Consider the following 13,740-nt stretch of genomic DNA (forward strand, 5'->3'; position numbering starts at 1 on the left):
TTTGGCTTATATATTCAACAGTATAAATAATGTAACGTTCCCTTACTTTGAGGACATACATCTACTGAAAGATGGCTCTAGTTTACTGAACATGCTCTTTTTATTCCTGATTCACAGCCTATCACTCATTCAGGACCACAAGCAGCCATTGGAACATATCTGTATTTATTAATGACCTTATGCCTACATGTGTCATCACAAATGACATCATCCTTGACTTAGTACAGGTATCAATTACGGTCAACAAACAATGTTTACTTTATCATTATTTACAGATCCCCTTAATGTCCCTGGAGGAACATATCAAATACATAAACTTGCTTCCCCAGCTGGAAGCCAAACTAATCACCTTTTTATTAGGTGAATTCAATCAACCAGATAATAACTTGCTCTCCAGCACATTCAACAATACCTATACCCAAGCCTTTCTTGACATTGTCAACTGCAGATCCCTGGAACAAATAGTTACTTTTTCTACTAGTGGCCCAAACCTCCTAGGACTTGTATTAACTAATTCCTCTGCACTCGGCTCAACCCCACCATTTAGCTATCAATGTCCCCTCAAGACCCACCTCTATACTGAAAATAATTCATTTATACTGAGGGACATAAGCAAATCAGTCTGTTACATTTTATTGACTCTTGTAAAACATAAATTGTGCACTCACCCTGAATAACTGAATACTGACACCCCTACCCTAGCTAAGGAATTTTATGAATAACACCATTTATAGAAAAAATATCACATTCAGTCATACACAAATAACAAATACATCAGGCATCCAATTTTGTGAGATAATATGTAAGAAAAAATGTAAGCCTTTAACTTTATCTAAATCTTGCCCTCCTTCCATTTCATGAAATGAAGCAACTTAATTTATAAGAAACTGAACAATACAATGTGAAGAACCAAGCTTACCTGTGAGTGCCAATATTAAAGATAATCAGAAGGACATTTTAGCTATGTAAGTAAATTCTACAATAAAACCTTGCGATGCTCTGAACTCATTATGCCTGGTACTATCTACACCAGTTCAGACTCTATAGCCAATATCTTGACAAATAAATTCAGTTGTAATTTTATTCAACCTAGTGTATTATTAATCCACCCTGGACCAGCTCAGGCTACACCCCTCATTATCCTTATTTAAAAATGCTTAACTATCTACTCAAAAAAAAAACAAAGTTTACTTACTGCATCACTTACCTTTCCTAAAAAATCATCAAATTATCTCCACAGGATACATACCTGAATAATGAAGATGCACCAGTTGTCTTCCTCCATAAATGTTGCCTTGTATGCTGTATGATATCTGACAAAAAACAGTGGATCACATCATGCACTACCATCATGTGCTAATCATGATCCATATAGTAGCCATGATTCATAAGGATATAGGGGCAGGCTACAATGACACAATGCACATGACTGATAGGTATGCATCCATCATGTTACAACTTTGCACATTATCATGTTCAGCTAAATCCATCATTCACATTTTTTAAAATGAGAGCAGTCGAATGAAGGCCCAGTGCATGCATGTGAGGATGTAGGGAGATATGTCCTTTTGTTTGACATATCTTGCCATTTCTTGAACTTTTGGAAGGATGGTGATCCCATAGATAAATGGACATGGATAAATTAGGTCCAGACAAACAGCATTGGCATCCTCAGGGTCTGACTGATTTCTGAGGCCAGCTGAAGAGCTAATGAAGGTGGTCCACGTTAGGAGACATCCTGATCCAGATATGCATAAATATAACATTGAAGTTATCTCTCAACCCAAAAACATATGTCGATTGTGCTAACAGGTTTATTTCAGATGATTAAGTTTTTGGAAACTCAAATTTCATATGCCCAAGGCCACGTGTTTCACTTTTCAAAAACCTGAAGCATTTATATGCAGATTGTGATATAGTGATGATCAAGGAATTTCCATCTTTCCCACTGTAGTGTGATGCTGGAGTTGGTCTATATACTTTGCAGGGGGTAAAGGGGGCACAGGGCAGGTTACCTACCTGAAAAAATGTACATTTCTGTCATTTTGTTTTAAGTTTTCGGAAAGCCAAACGATCATATGGCCTCGATCATATAAAGTTCGAGTTTCTGAAAACTTGATCATCTGACATAAACCTGTGCTAGCTTATGCATTACTCTTCCAGTATCAGAAGATTTTGAGAAATTAAGTGTATTCTGGGAAAAGGAGGATTAAATCAGTGCCAAAGTGATTACCATGCATGTATAAAGATTTTGCTCACTACTGTATTAAAGTAGGTAACACATATAAGTGTATGTACATTTTCACATAACCAGTTGTATCAGACAACCTGTTGTGTACCCATAATGTATCTTACTAACCCTTACACAATAATTCATGCTTCACAGTCTGTAACCATAGCCAATACAGCATCTGATGACAGAACCAGTTAATACATGTATACCAAATATAGATACCAAATGCTTGACTGTATACAACATGCTGTTCATCATCACTGCCTAATCCTTTGGGTGTCACTGCATATGGCTGATACACAGAGGGATCATTTGATTGCTTAAACCTCAATGTATATCAGTGTATATATATATATATATATATATATATATATATATATATATATATATATATATATATTTTTTTTTTTTTTTCTACTGATTTTTAATGCACACAAATGCACATATATTGTACTTCACAGTAAAACATAGCAAACGGCACCTCTGCAATATAATACATTTATCAAATTTCAAACAAGTAAAAACATAATGTAATTAAAGAACACATGATAGGAGTACCAACAAAAGACAAATGTTCTAATAAATACATTGCTCAAACTTCCAGCATAAAGGGAAATAATGTAATTAAAGAACATATGAAAACAGTTCCTGCAAAAGATATCTCTGTGATATAACACATTTCCAGTAAGTAAATAAAAAAATTTAATTAATGAACTCAGGCTAGTGTTAAAACACTTTACATACTTTGCAGAACAGCACGTTTTGCATACAGATCTACAGGGAAAAGTGCAGGAGAAACCCAATCACCTAGATGTCACTCTGTTTCTTTACTGTTGGTGCACAACATGAGGACAGACAGAGCTGGATCATGGTCAAAAGGGACATGAGGAAGAGTAAAGGTCTACCCCACCCCCCCCTACCCAAATACTGTTCAAAACCATCAGCAGGCATTCCTTTCTTTTACATTGATTACAGAGATGAGGATTTAACTTAACATGTTTTATTTTAAATTTTACAGCACAAACACTGATGGCTATTTGCTAAACAAAACAAAGCTGTTGAAAATAGAAAACAGACAACATGAGCATAGAAAACTTCCCTTCCCTTGAAGCTCACATTTTGAAGCTACACTGAAACTCACATTCATTGAAAATGCATTGAAACTCACATTCATTAAAAATTCATCTGGCCAGGGGTGGATTAGGGGTACCATGGTCCCTTGGCTCTTTTCAAACTACGGCCCCCCTGCATACATTTTAGGACTATACACAAAGGCATGTTCTTTGGTTCACTTTCCTGATTGTTTTTAATTATATTTCCTGTTTAGTACATCAGCATTTGTTAGAGTACATTTTAAATTTGCAGTTTTGAACAATTTGAAACAATGTATGAACTAATTATGACAAAAGTACTCGTTTCAGAACTTTCAGCCATAAAAGGACACAAACTGCTGTCATTATATAAGTTATACTTACATTATAATCCACCAATATCTGTGCTTAATATTTATGTCCAGTAAATTAACTATGTATATATCAAGTCTGATTGTGATAAAAATGGCCACAGTAAAGTATTACAATTTGCTTTATACAAATTCACACTAGTCCTGTAAAGACAGAGTGATGACATTTTAATTTTATCAGCTGAAATCTCTAAACCCAGCAATTATAGCTACATTGTTGAGAGAATCCTTCTCAGATGTAAAATAATAATAATAAATATCAAATTCACATATTTCAATTTTGTTTCACACAAACACACAATAACCAAAGTATCCCTTCTTAATTCACACATACTCACACATGCACAGCCAGATTAAAAACTGCTTAAAAAATGACCAGATAAGAACATAAGGTAATTTCTTGCATAGAAAGCTCCTCACTGCCTCCAGCAGTTATAGCCACATTGCTGGTGGTATACATCCCTTAGTGTTAAGAAGAAATAAATGACATGTACTTTATAGATAGCTTTGGATAAACTACATTAAACTGCATAATTAGCATCATACCATATGATCCAGCCGGGTATAGCACAGTTTAAACAGAAGCATGTTAATGAGAACATAAGATATATTAACAACCTGATAACATATGATAACTCAATATGCATAATCTCTGCAGAAATAAAAGTCATCTGAATAATTCTACATTAAAGATAATTTTTATTAATGCAAAGACTACTGCTGGCAAACAACTTAGCATTTCAGTGCTACAATTGCAGTGACACTTGTCCTTGAAGAATAAATTAACTATGTTGCATTAAAAATATGGTATGCTAGAGGTATTGCTATAACATTTCCTGAACTAGATCAGCTATGCAATAGGGAATGGCTGTCAAACAATGACAAGGCATGCAGTTCAAGAGACCATTAAGGAACCTAGACCAAATTCTCAATTACTCCAAAGCACTGTCTGGTTAAGTTACTTTCTCAGTATCACACAGTACATAAATGAAAGTGAAAATATTCAAACCTTGCATCTTTGGCAGAAAAAAAAGTTCATTAAGAAGAGGTCTGCACTAACTGCTAAAGTAACAGTTTTTAACTAAATGTAGAAACCCTTTACAATCCAATCTTGTGCAGATCATCACTTCAGATAAGGCAGACTATATGGCCTGCCCAAAATCAAGCCCTTTGAAGTTGCTGGACACTGTAAAGAAGGAACTGCAAAAATGTAATACTAAAATGCAAGATGGTTAGACTATATTGCACTATCTAGGCCTGCACATGAATTAATTCATTCTTTAGTGCAAGGAATAAAGCAAAACTATAACAGAGAATATAAATGCTGCATCAGTTTTGTTCAGCAATCCACAAGTGATACAAAATCAGAAACAGTACTATATATAGAATATTGTTGTTTTGGGGAGTCATATACTTTCCGGACATCTACATCTCATTTTTGATCTCTCTATGTCTTCTCTGACATCAAGAATAGCTATTGTTTTGACATCACTCAGTACGGGTCTGACAGTTGAATGTCTTATAATGCTGTATTGTTTCAGCATACACCTCCAGAGTCAACAGAACCAAATAATAGACAAATGGGGCCCTATGCAGGATGATGTATCAGGCCCCTGCCAGACATGCCAATATCCCATTAATTGTCTGTCTCTCCCCAGTTATCAGAAAAACTGTACACATAGTATTTTCTTCTTTGCTTTCATAATTATCACAGAGCTTTGAGTTTCATTTAAAACTGATGTTTCAAATTTTACAGAAATAAACACTGACAGCCTTTTTCTAAATAAAACAAAACACTCTCACATTGAAAACAGACTTAGCATGAGAAGCAGTAAACTTTTCTTCCCTGGAAACTCATACTTAGTGAAAATGCATCTGGCAAACCATCAAAGTATAAGAGACATAATGGGATTCATTGTCAAATAGCTTATAGTGAAGTACTACCTAACATCTATGTGAAGGGTGAAAGAATTCAGTAGACAAATATATAACACGCTTGCTAATGGTTTGAGACAGCCCACTGGTCATGTCGTTTTTCTGGAGAACCCAGGAGTACTGTCTTGTGAAGTAACTTGGTTGAGTTACACAGAAGAAAAATGAAGGCTGGGGAAATCAAACCATGTACTACAGGAAGCATATCAGCTTATACAGTCATCCGCACTAAGTATTGGACAAATTGTTGTAGTCCCAAGCACAGTGCATTTAGCACCTGCATGCCTGCAAAGAACAAACTAAATTAAAAATGCATACTTTTAAAATATTAGCATTAAACTCCTAGATTTCATGTTGTCCAATTTTTCATAGCTTAATAGTGAACACACTGTCAACATTAAGGGAGTCAAAGATCACATCCAAAAAATACAGGTCATGTGATGATGCTCCAGTTTACTGCAATCTATTTCCTTCCTTTACACCATACTTACTCTGTAGACTGCGGTGGTGGTGCTGCGGTAGCGTTGTCGCCTCACAGTTAGACGTTGGCCGTTCGATTCTCAGTTAAAGCGTCTACTGTGTGACGACATGCGTGAATGGGCGTTCCTTCGTTGAAGGTTGTGCGTTAGGCCCGGCAAGCCAGCATGTAAAACTCTACTGCCAATCATTAGCGGACCGGAGTTCCGCTGTGGCGACCCCTAACCGGGAAAAGCCGAAAGACACACACACACACCATACTTACTCTGGCTCATAGGTACAAGGTACTAGACTCGCAGTTCAAGGGACTGTTGAGGAGCTTAGCGCAAATTCCCATTACCCCAAAATATTGTCTTGTTAAATGACTTGCTCAACTTAAAACTTATCAGAATATGTTTTGCATTAACATGTACTGTATATTGTTAGACACAACAACTGTAAAACTTTAATGACTGATTGTGACCCTAAGTGCTAGCAGGTGGTGAAGAGGTTTAAGGCTCTTGCCTCTTATACCCAAGGTACAGAGTTTGGGTCTGAGTAAATTGCTGTTAATAAGTGGGTAATTTTACACACATACACACACACACATACACACACACACACACACACACACACACACACACACACACACACACACACACACACACACACACACACACACACTTCACTGCTAATGCTGTTATGCATCTGCTAATTTGTCAGTTGCTGCTGATACAAGCTTGTCTTAATGCAGTACTACAAAAAAAATCCCTCTCCTGTAGCTGGTACCTGCTGCCACAGACCAGTTACACTGCTTATTCATGTTAATTTTGTTACTGCTATAAAAAATCTTTGTGCTCACTCATCCACATACACTACTTCTCCCGTCCCTCATAATGCCACTGCCATAAAATATGAATGCCTCTCCTGAAGCACTTATTGCTGTTTCAAAAAATTAAACCTCACATGGTTCCAATTTGCTGTGTGTGTGTGTATATGGGTGTGTCTGTGTGTGTGTGTGTGTGTGTGTGTGTGTGTGTGTGTGTGTGTGTGTGTGATGTGCCTGACTGCTTCTGTCCCATTGACCAAAAGCATCCAAGCACGACATTTTTAAATAATAGTGCAGAATATTTGGTTCTGATGCCAAGGAAAGTTGGCTAACTTTTCTTCTTTCAAATGAATGTTGTGGCTGAGCCCTCCAACCAGCACTAAACCCTATGAAACTACCTAGATTGCCTAACAATAGATCTGGCCTGTGTGCAGACACAGATGACACATATATTGTAATGATTGCCAACATACTCCACATTTGCACAGTGCCTGTACATTGTGTGACAATAGTTACAGTTGACATGTACATGTTATGCAAGAGTCTGCATACACATGGTAGAAAATACACACTTCAAAAAGTGTGTGCATTAACGCAGGATCATAGGATCACAGGAGATTACTAGGCTATTGGCATTAAGGCTTGTTACTAGCCTTTTGGCCCCAAGGCCTCTACAAGCCTAGCCTTGTTATACCCTTCATCCCTTATGGGCCAAGATATATAGTCTATGTTTGTGTGCAAATTTGAGATCAGCACTGGCTGCCCCTGTCTAAGAGGAACATAGGTGAAACCCGTGGTGTAAATTTACAGTTTCCCATCCAACTGTCTAGGTTACACTTAAATAGGGAATTGAGAAGCTCTGTTTTACATGAATTGGGAGTTTGTTCCAGAGGAGTGGTAACCTCTGGAAGACCTATCTGTCTCTTAAGCAAGTCCTGTTAATATCACACGCTAGGATAAGATCACTAGAGTGAGTGAATCTTGTCCCACTGGATTTGTGGATGTGCATCAGCTTCATCAAGGCAGGGTCTGAGACTGCTCTGTAGGCCAGGCACAAGTTACCTCTAAGCAGTCTATACAATACTGAGTAAAGTGATAGGGTCTTCAGTCTGTCCTTGTAGGTCATGTGTTGTAGGGCCTGATATTTCTTGGTGAGAAACCTCTGAGGTTTCTTCAGTTGCTGCAGATGTCTGGTGAGGTACATAAAGAAAGGAGCATTGCACTCTATTATTGGACTGATGATAGCTAATTACAGGGGAGTTACAACCTCCTTAACTTTGGATGCTTTACCCTTGCTTATGAGGCGTGCAATGTAGAAGGCCTTCCTTACTACTGGTGATACTGGATGATTAAAATTTAGGCATCTATCAACTTGCATTCCTAAATCTCCCACCACTGGGTGTGAAGTTAGGGGAATATTATTAATGTTTAATTAGCAGGGGTTTCTCCTTTGCTGAAGGGGATGATAATGCAATTTTTGCATTTAGTTTAAGTCTGTGGCTTTGACACCAATAATTTTTCTGTGTAATTCCATTTTTTTAGTATGTTGACATATTTGGGGGATTCAATGATTGTACCCAGTTTGCAGTCATCAGCAAACCTGGTGAGCCATAGGCCATCTATTTTCACCTGGACATCTGAAAAATAGATACCAAACAGTAGGAGGCCTAGCACAGATCACTGTGGAACTAGTAACAGGTCTGCTAACAGAGTAGGCATCCCCAATTTTGACTGTATGTGTTCTGTTTGTGAGCCAGTTGGCAACACATCTAGTGAGGTAGGGGGTTAATCCCCAGCTGGGTGACTTTCTTAATGATGTCTGAGTGAGGGATTGTGTCAAAGGCCTTGGCAAAGTTGAGATAGACAGTGAAAACAGTTTTGCCTTCATCCAGAGCTTTGTTGACATTCTTGAAGAAGTCCACAAGGCATAGCAGGCAAGATCTTCCCTTAATGAAGCCAAACTGGGTGGGGTGAAGAGTTTGAAGGTCACCTATATCCTTGCTGATAATATCCATAATGATTCTTTCCATGGCCTTGCAGATAAGGCTGGTTATGCTTATGGGTCTTTAGTTCCCAGGGTCAGTTGAGGGACCCCGTTTGTACAAGGGAGTTACAGTTACTGTTTTCCACTCAGCTGGGACAAAGCCAGTGTTTAGACTGAGATTGAAGAGCATGCTCAGCGGTTCTGCTAACTCCTGTTTTAGACCATTTAATAAGCAGCCTGGGATGTTGTCTGGTCCCTGTGGATGAACATGAATAGCCAACAGTCATGTAAGTATCCCTGAAGTACATACACATGCTGAAATGTCAACCACCTACAGGCCCTGAAATATAGTATGAAGTATCAGATTTAGTGTATTTATTTATTTATTTGTTTGTTTATTTATTTATTTATTTATTTGATTGATTGATTGATTGATTGATTACTAGAAAAGTCTGACTTCCATCCATTTTCATTGAAGGCACAGGGAGAAAACCTTTAAAATTTTACAACAGCATTTTAAGAACAATAATTTTGCAGTCTTCAAAAATAATGAAAATCATATACGGTTTAAATAATTATATCAAATTAGACACGATATGACAACATTGGTTAAACATAGATGCAACTTATATGACAATGATTTAATATTTAGAGAAATTTTAGCCATAAAGCTAAGTTAGTATAATACAAACAGGGATTGCGATAAGAAGTGAGAAAAAAACAAGACTATGATATACTTAGATGGAGAGTCAGGGGAACAAAATTGATTGGAGTTAGGAAGTGAGAAAAGAAGGGAGTGTAAGGTATGAATAGCTACATATTCATATTTAGAGATACAGTTTATCTTGGACCTGAGCAGGAATAAACACAGATTTTGGCTAGGAAGTTTCAGAATGGTTTTAATGGACTGGACGGAGGGTAATGACCTGATGGACATAAGTAAGGACTTTCAAGCCTTAGCAACATGGTATGATTAAAGACCATGCCCAGCAGATTTGATAGTTTTATGGACAGAGAGTTTTTGGTCAATGAATTGTATTGACTGAGTGGGAACATAGTTGTGTAGAAGGGTATTTAGTGCCAGATAAGCAGATGATTGCTGGATTATTTTATAGGTGATAAGAAGTTGTGTATATGTTAGTTGCTGGAGTAGTTCTAACCAAATCAAGCTTTTTGTGCTGCACAGTAGTGGGTTCTAAAAGGGGGATTTACTGCAACTTTAGTCACTTTATTATAGCATTGTTTAAGTTTTGCTTTTTGTGATGTTTGGAGGTTACTAAGGATGGGAGTGCCACAAAATGGTGAGGGGAGGAGGTAAGTAGCGCCAAGCAGTTTTAGATGTGTTGGTAAGAAAGTTTTTGGCTGTATAAAGCATCCCTAGTTTTTGGTGATTTTTTTATGCAATTTTGTATACGCATGTCAAATTTAAGATTATCATCCACTATCATCCCTAATAATTTGCTAATCGAACTGACTTTAATGGTTATACTATTAAGAGAGTAGATTTTAAATTTTGTTTTTTCACGAGAGAGTAATTTGAGGAAAAGAAGTGGGGGGGGGGTGAATATGAGTTGCGAGGTTGTAAAGCCATGTTTATGTTGCTGTTAAAGCTTCCTGGGCAAAATTTTTGGAGATGTGCCAGGTTATTGATGTTGAAATGAGTGTGGAGTCATCTGAGTATTGTATTAGGGAGGCCTGTCATATGGATGTGTGGAGGCTGTTGGTGAAAATATTAAAGCGGAGGGGACCAAAAATACAGCCTTGTGGTTACTGGTGGTGACTAGAAAGTATGGAAAGAGGGTGGAGTGACATTTTACTAACTAGTACTTATTAGACATGTAGATTTTGAACCATAGGAGGGTTGGGTGAGATAGACCTAATGAGGGCATTTGATGTGGAGTTTGCTGTGACAAGCTGTGTTAAAGACTTTAGACAAGTCTAGAAATAAGGAGGAGACTAGTTAGCTGATATCTCTAGCTTTATTGACAGCGTCTATAAAGGTTAAAAACACAGTGTTAGTACTATGAGAGGAACGGAAGTTGCGTTGTGTGGTTTTAGGAAATCTTCCTGCAGGAGATAGTTTAGCAATTTTTTAAACACACTTTTCAAGTATTTTGAAAAGGGGGGATAAGATTGCTATAGGCCAAAAGTTAGTAATGTCTGTTGAATTTCCTCCTTTGTGTAGAGAAACAATGTGTGTGTTTTTTTTTTCCAGAGAGAGGGAACATGGGATTCCTGGGTTGACCTACTTATAGGGATTGAGACAGGACAGGCAGTGCTATTGGTTGCTTTTTTAAGGTACTCACTTGGAAGGTTATCAGCTGAAGTAGAGCATGGTTTGCATTTGTTTAAGAGTAGTTTTATATAAGATATGGGCACAGGTTTAAAGGTGAAAGTAGATATGGTGATATGTGACTGTTTGGCAGGGTTGGGATTAGATGTTGGGGAATCCTTGGTTAAGAATGCTATGCTATCATTGAAATAAGAGTTGAATTCTGTTACAGTTTCAAGAGGTGAGTTATTGGAAGAGGGGTTAAGGTTGACTTTTTGGCCAGGATGTAGGATTTCTTTAGTGTTAATTGTAAACGTATCCATTTATCAATATATGCTAAACATGTGCCACAATAGCCCAGGTATATTTACTGCAATGAATAGTTTATAGATGAAAGCTGATTTTAACTGAAGTGGTATACAGTTTGCCTGTATGAATGAATGATTATAATAACACTATGCAACTCTGATGTTTGTGCCACAATGTATATTCTAGGGTGTTTTTTCCACATTGACTGATGGTGGTCTTTGCAATATGTGTGATGACAGTAATGTCTTATCTAGGGCATAATGGCCCATGTGATGCCATTTGCATAGCCCTTTACATCCATATTGATTGTAACTTTCAGGTGGGCGAGGCAAAAAATCCCAGTGTCATACATTCTCCTTGGTTACTTGCCAATTCCTATGTTTGCTGGCCCTTCAAATGTAAAGGGTGATAGCTGCAACAACATCAGCCTGGAGCCTCTCATGTTTCTCATACCACCAGGCATTGCCACTCCACTTACAACTGTTGAGAAGACATATTCATGGAACCAAGTAATACTTGTTTATTTTTCCTTTGCATATAGCTATATATTGGTGTTTTCATTATTATGGTTTTGTTAATTGTATATAGTCTGGAATATAAAATAAGATATAATCCCATTTCATCACTGGACACAAATATCTCATACATTCCCAGTGATGAAATTATTTATAGAAAAGATGAAGCATGTACTTAAGGCTTATATTTTTGTGTAGGTATGTAGGTGCATACATGTTGGTCTGTGTCACAAAGGGATGTGGTGAAAGTTGTATCTACGTTTTATGTGTTCACAGGTTTAAATACATAACATACTTTGTGTACATCAGTTCCTCAAAAGGCTATCACTATACGCTGTGCAAAGTTGTTGTGTTGTTATTCTGTTGATTCCACACTCCTCCATATGTGATACGTAGTACTTATTGTGAACAATTTATAAGTATTTATGTAGTCAACATCACATTGTGCAACAGTGTTTATGAATAAGGTGCATTATCTACTGAGTACTATAAAGGCACAACTGCTCTTCTATGCAAAAAAGCATACTGAAGTTACAAATTATCTTGCCTGTGTTTCAGAATGCTTGCTCTAAATGACTCCTAAATGTTAGGTTAAATATTTCTATATATACATTAAATATAAAGACCAGAAGTTGTAGCTACAGTGGTTCAAAGGAGGCAGCAGTTCAAGTTGCAAAATGTCAGGTGGCAATATGTTCATTACCTGCATTCAATTTCTGAATGCTGATAATTTATTTGCTGAAGCAATTTAGCACTAGTGCATTATGCTGATTATGTATTATGCATAAAAGGAAAACCATTTCCCTTTGTATACTTTGGAGTAAGCTTTTCAGAGAAAAATTATTTCTGGATATCTAGTGGCATAAGCTGGGATTAATGAATTATACTGGAATCTTTTCAGGATGCAAACAGTTGTTCAACTTCTATTATAGGTGTGGGGAAAAAGGTGATTTTTAAAGCCATGATTTAGGGATGGGTGTTTTCTTGCACTCACAACATGCTGAAAAACATTTTCAATTTCTCTTATTAAGCCTGGCTACTTGAATCTGGCTAAAACCTTAGTCATGGTCTTCTCTATATTTAGTTATCCCCAAGTAGGGGGCAATATTCTAGACTTATCACCAAGTTCTCAAAAGGTTTGACTGCTAACTATTGGCTTACTACTATTTCTTCATTTTTTTACTTACAATTTACACTATTTAGTAAGTTATTTGCAATTCAATGTGTGGTAGGTTCCTATGCCATCACACTGATTATGGTTATATTCTCTTTGGCAATACACAAAGTGTTATCCTTATACTCAGCTTTTTAAAACCTATCTGACTCACCCAAAGGTCAGTTTATTCACAATATTCTTCAATAGTACATTCTGGTGATGTAGGAGGTTCTGTTTCACCATCTCTTTACACAGAAACAGAAAATGTTCTTGTCTGCTTCTTCGTTTAGGGAGAATTAGTTCACACCGTTACTGGAGTGACCGTCAGTTGTTCTGCTCCTTCTCACTGATCTCATAGGTTTCAATGTCTGGAAGTTAATGTCTGGTATCCCCTTGCCTTTCTCTATAGTTTTTATACCATGTTTCATCAGTAATGACTATCTCTGTCCTGCTTTTTTCCTTCCACTGAGGTTTATTTTCACAACAGTTTTTGGCTAGGGTATTTCAGAGCCTGAGAAACAGACAGTAGATGTTTCTTTTTTCCTCAAAACCTTGTTATTTCTGCCTTCATTTGATCAGTCCTATACTTTTT

The sequence above is a fragment of the Protopterus annectens genome, chromosome 10.part0 (assembly GCF_019279795.1).
Source record: "Protopterus annectens isolate FY-2018-M chromosome 10.part0, PAN1.0, whole genome shotgun sequence".
Taxonomy (NCBI): Eukaryota; Metazoa; Chordata; order Ceratodontiformes; family Protopteridae; genus Protopterus; species Protopterus annectens.